A 5,861-nucleotide genomic window follows, 5' to 3' on the forward strand; every position below is an offset into this window, starting at 1 on the left:
GGTCATTTTTGCTCTTCGTTTCTTGGTGTCGAGGGTTTCTTCTGGTAATGCTTATGCTACCTATGTATGAGGTTACGCTGCAACTAACGTGCATGCCAGTCAAGGGCTACTCTGCCTAAGCGATTGGAACTTGCATTCAACTGGGTAATTTGTGGTCTTGGCTCTTTGCGCATAGAATGGTAGTTCTGTTGCCTATGTGAGTATTTGTTTACAGTTCTTGTGCAGCTACTAACCTTGTCTTCATTCCACGGTCATTGTTCTGTTATGAGGTCGTTTTGCTGGTAAATCTTAGTGATTTTTGTGCATGCATCCAGGTTCCAAAGCGGTGGCACTCTCCTGTCTTCAACTTCACTTCAGGTAACTTCATCCATCCATGATTCTCTTTACTCTCTTTGTTGTTCTGTTTCTAATGAACTTGCTCCTTTGTCTTAGTCAGTATTCGAGATTCGTGGCTCAATGGCCTGCGCTCTGTCTATGCTGCAAACCCTCCAGGTAAGGAAAAGAATCCCTCTCTGTGTATGCACTTATTCGCTTCTTTTTCCTTCCATGGTCGATAGTTATCCTCACAATCTTGTCCTGGTTCTCTTACAGGTTGAGGGTTTGCAGATGGGCATGCCTGGTGTGGTCACCTCGACTTTTGCTTGGTAGGCTCTGTCACCATCATCAATTTTGGTTTTGATGTTAGGGCCTGTAGGTTTTGATGGTTCGGTTTCCTCAATACTTATTCGTTGGTGTCCCTCTGTTGTAGTCAAGCGTCCTGGTTCATTTTTAATGTAGGCCTTATTGTGTTTCGATGCTTGTTGTCTGTAAATTCATATATGATGGGAGCCATCCCCAAAACCCTCGTCTAGGGTTTGTTGGCCGTTAGGCTTGTGACTGCTTGTGGGTTATGCTTGGCCATTGTTATGTATGTACAGACATTTCATGTTATAATTGGAAAGAAAATACAGAGAAATCGTTGGCTCTAAAATACCTCTATTTTAATTGTGTTTGTTCGACTGTTATTTCTCTTGTTTTGGCTTGGACGCCCTCGAACTATGCCTGGTTATCTTGTGTGGTTTCCTTGACTGTTTTAAATGATTCTTAAGAGGAAAAATGATGGAACCATGCATGCACTGTGGTTGTTTTCGTAGTTACTTCAATGACTAAAAAAAACGTAGGAGACATACTCGTGTTTGCTCAGGTGGACGGATTCGAAATTGAGAAAGTATTTTGTGGCTTTTATGACTGTGTGTATGTGCTTAATTCACTTGAACTTTTTGCAATTGTTCTTGTCCATTTTGGTTGTGACTTCTCTTAATGGGTTACCAACCGTCGTTTTGGGAATTCGATACAGTCTTTGTCATTTGAACTCTGTTCCTTTAAACAAGATAGTCTGCATGCACTATGTCGATTATTCTGGTTGTTCGATGAATAGGAAACAATAAAGAAATATTATGGTTACACAGATGGATTCGAATAAATTGTCTGCTTTTTTATTATCGATACTTGTATGTTGAACCCCTTGAATGATTTTCAATTTTACATTTATATCTTCTATCCACAGTTATCTAAACTGTGTGTAGTTATTTTTTTAGTTGCTATTCTATTAGTTACACAACTGTTCTTATATTCGGTTCTGTCTGTACTGCAAGATTTACATTAGACATATTTATCTTTTTCCTCTAAAATGAAAGAACAGTTATTAAGCTATAGTTTATTAAGGACAAACAAAACATTGACCCTAACTGACTAAACTGTCCCTAACTAATACTGAGATTAAAAGAAAAACAAAGTCTTACATCCTACTTTGACAACCTGAACATAAAGAAACCATTTCGTTAATAAAGCTTTCCACCTTGGCGGAGACCAACACCCGGTCATGGTGCCCTAGCTGGATGCTCCTGCATCAGCTTGAATAACCTTTGAAAAACGTGGTTGTTGGGTTAACTAGAAATGACACTGGGATGATGTCAAATTGGGAAAGATTTGATATCCCCTTGATTGATAAAATTTGTAATTAAATGTGCATAATTTTATTCTTAGTTAAAGTGAAAGATATTGGAAAAACTTTAATTATCAACAAAATTTAATACTGATAATAATTGATGTAAAATTTTAATTAGATGTTTCTATTTTTTGAATAAATAAAAATATGGGAAATTAATGGTTAAGTACAAATGACTGAAAGAGAAAACCCCTTGTAATTAAATGTGCATAATTTTATTCTTAGTTAAAGTGAAAGATATTGGAAAAACTTTAATTATCAACAAAATTTAATACTGATAATAATTGATGTAAAATTTTAAATAGATGTTTCTATTTTTTGAATAAAAAAAATATGGGAAATTAATGGTTAAGTACAAATGACTAAAAGAGAACCCCTTGTAATTAAATGTGCATAATTTTATTCTTAGTTAAAGTGAAAGATATTGGAAAAACTTTAATTATCAACAAAATTTAATATTGATAATAATTGATGTAAAATTTTAATTAGATGTTTCTATTTTTTGAATAAAGAAAAATATGGGAAATTAATGGTTAAGTACAAATGACTAAAAGAGAAATTTTAGAAAATTATTTCTATTTTTTGAATAAAGAAAAATATGGGAAATTAATGGTTAAAGAGAAATTTCAGAAAATTATTATTATCTATCAACAAGTCCTAGGCTTCTAATCTAGGTGATTAGATTTAAGAAAATTATTATTATCTAACAACAAGTCTTAGCGTTTTAATCTGGGTGATTAGATTTAATTTTGAAATTATGATATTGGTCAATTAAATGTCTCTTAAAAGACATGAAGTTGTCCTCAGATGTGAGAGACAAGAGCTCATTAATGAGCAGTTAACTATTGCCACCTATTGGTGAGGTGGAGGCAATTAGTAACGACCCAAAGAGTGGTAGAAGGATATTATTTGAAAAGTCTCCAGCTTTTGTCTCAATTATTCTGAGAGTAGAATTAGAGAGAGTGAAGAGAGGCAAGAAATAATAGACATAAAAAAAAGAGCTCATTAATGAGAACTATTGCCACCTGTTGGTGAGGTGGACGCAATTAGCAACCACCCAAAAAGTGGTAGAAGGATATTATTTGAAAATTCTCGAGCCTTTTGACTCAATTATTTTGAGAGTAGTTGTAGACCTGATTTTCTCACGGGAGACAAGCATTATTATTGTGTCAAGGTTGGGAGGAGCCAAATAATTGACCATATTTTCCAAAATTATTATTAATTAATGTTCTCTCACTCTGTTTATTATTATTATTTCATGTTAAGAACAAAAATCGGTTTCTATTTCCCTACCATTTCATAAATTACCGTGTCTATTTAAGATATTAGGTCAAGTATAAAAATCTATCAAACAATAATTTTACTTTTTTATAAAAATTCACCTATTTCTAAAGATGTGAAAGTTGATTTGCCCTGGTCAAGTGAAGTGAATACATTCCAGTATAAAACGCTATTATATACGAAGAACAATCGAATCTAATAAAAACAAGAATGACCAGCAAGTATGTTATGAAATTACCTTCTGAGGATATGGAATTGGTATGAAATTACCTTCTCAGAGGAATTATACGATAACAAATTAATATTAATAAGAACAGTGTAATTTTTTTACAACAAGAGCCAAAAATGAATTAAAAAAAAAAACAAAAACAAAACCGTGAAGAAATGACAACGGTGGACTATGGAAAACCGTGATAAATTAGTCAACTACACTAAGTATGTTAGAGTGTTTTAGGGAAAAGTCACAAACAAATTCCAAAATCCTCACTAGATATTTCGAAAAAGAAACCAAAGAATAGTCTCTACATTTTTGAAAATGACCATAGGAATTTTTAGCAATCAAATGACAAGTAGTTTAACAACCCTCACTGAGAGTTATAATTTTTTTTTGATAAGGTTTCTGACTGGGTGAAAACCCTGTCTTCATTTTAAAAACGAGTAATATATACAGAGATACCCTATGTCAGTAAATAAAGAGACATACTCTAAAATAGAAAGGACCATGGTAGGGTTACAACATGAGACTCTACCAATGACCTTACTGTAAAATTAGCAAAAGGAGTACTGAACTGTATTCCTTCATGACCACACTAAAATCAGCTCAAACCCTGGATCTGCAACCTGTGAATTAAAAATGAAAAACACAATTATATATAAACAAGAGAAGCTGCATCGCAGCAAGTCCCTGCCAAGTTACTTTTACAAGTTAAAATTATAAGAATATAAAGTTATTAAAGAGTTGCCCAGCAACAATTTACATTATAATTCTTTTAAGCATCAGTAGCATCAGCTGCAGTTTCTTGTGTGAAAGATCCACGAGCAGCTGCATATCCATACCGTGCGTTATACCAAACTTACCGCAACGAAAATGGTTACAAGGTGAAAATGACCTATATTTTCTTAACCAAATGCACAATACACATAGGGAAATACTTGACTACGGTAGGTATAGTAAGGAAAACGGTTAGAAGGTGAAAATGACATATATTTTCTTAACGAAATGCACAATACACATTGGGAAATACTTGAACGTGTGAAGGATGAGAAAATGGCGTGCCATTGTAAACTGTAGAAATGGCAATGGTCAAATAGAATTGGAATTATAGCTCAATCCCAGGCCAATAAAGACAATACATTACTCCTTAATCATCGGTTGTTAATTGAACATGGTGGAAGTTTAGGACTCGAGTTTTCGTGTTGACTGTGGAACCTCCAAATCATACCAATCAACAACAGAAATACCGAAAGAAATATTTGCATTACATTTTGAGTTTGCCAACGATTTGTTGGACAACAAAGGCGATTCCAATGGGCCAACACACAAAAGCCAACCGACTCACGTAACTTGTCAGCAGCACCTTGAGAGATCTCTCCCTTACCACGTGCATTGCATGCAAGCCATGTGCTTGGCAGCAGGGAGGTGATCTGTCACATAATATCATTCCAGTTGCCAGATGATTCTTGCCAACGCTAGATTAGGAAATAACCAGAGAAATTCAGTGTGCCTGCCACAAGAGAGTCCCTTCTTGACCAGCGATAGTAAATCTACCAGCGAATGGAGCTTTGTGTTATGAATTCAGGGGCTTTGTGTTATGAATTCAGGTCCATCAGACCATCCAGTGCAGAATTGGGGCACTCCATGCACCTTCGCCTCTGCTTAACGATTCTTGCCAGACGATTCTTGCCAACGCTAGATTGGAAAATAAGCAGAGAAATTCAGTGTGCCTGCCACCAGAGAGTGTAGATGCATGGAGTAGTGATGGAAGAACGCTATATCGGTGTGAACATATGTATATGCAACCAAATGAAACAAATGGAGAGCTGGGAAATCTCACGGTATTACTGCAGAGTCTTCAATCTGTGGATTGCACAGCAGACCAACCTTCTGAATCTATAGCCGATGATGTAGCTTCTTTGTTCTTGTAGTATTCTGTAGAGATTCAGAAGCTGATGAGATCAAATTTTGACATTTCAGAAATGAAACTCTGGTGGAAAAACGGTGATGGCTAGCATGAAATTATCCTTCTACTCTATCCAGAACAAATGAAGGCGCTACTTTCCTAGGAGATCCCTAAAGGATCTAATGTGGGCTTTACAAAGAAAAATAGGTAAGTTATATGTCAATTCAGAGTAAAATCATAGCTTAGTAGTGGATTTAATTTTACAGATGGTGTAACTATTTTCTGCTCATAAAAATCTTGAAGGATGCTAATAAAATTCATATAATCTCATACATCGGTCAACATCTTATGAATCGACAGAAAGCGTCAATATCTGGATATGAAACTGGTACAAGGGCTGCTGCGGCTGCTAATGATGCTGCCTATGCCACTGTTGCGTCTGGAACTGCTGGTAAAAACCCTAAAGAATAGGA

The 5,861-nt window shown here is 35.3% G+C and overlaps 1 long non-coding RNA gene across 1 annotated transcript; it reads right to left on the minus strand.

Moving 5' to 3' along the window:
• Nucleotides 1-4,451: 4,451 nt before the first annotated feature.
• LOC149150015 (uncharacterized) lies at nt 4,452-5,422 on the minus strand. The gene is made up of 2 exons (XR_016263114.1): nt 5,323-5,422; nt 4,452-5,177 (listed from the first exon to the last, which is right to left on the minus strand). It is a non-coding gene; the product is annotated as an uncharacterized LOC149150015 (long non-coding RNA).
• Between the last annotated feature and the right edge of the window lie 439 nt (nt 5,423-5,861).

This window comes from Pinus tabuliformis, chromosome 9 (genome assembly GCF_031772625.1).
Source record: "Pinus tabuliformis cultivar Carrire ecotype Pingquan chromosome 9, CPIR1, whole genome shotgun sequence".
Classification (NCBI taxonomy): Eukaryota; Viridiplantae; Streptophyta; class Pinopsida; order Pinales; family Pinaceae; genus Pinus; species Pinus tabuliformis.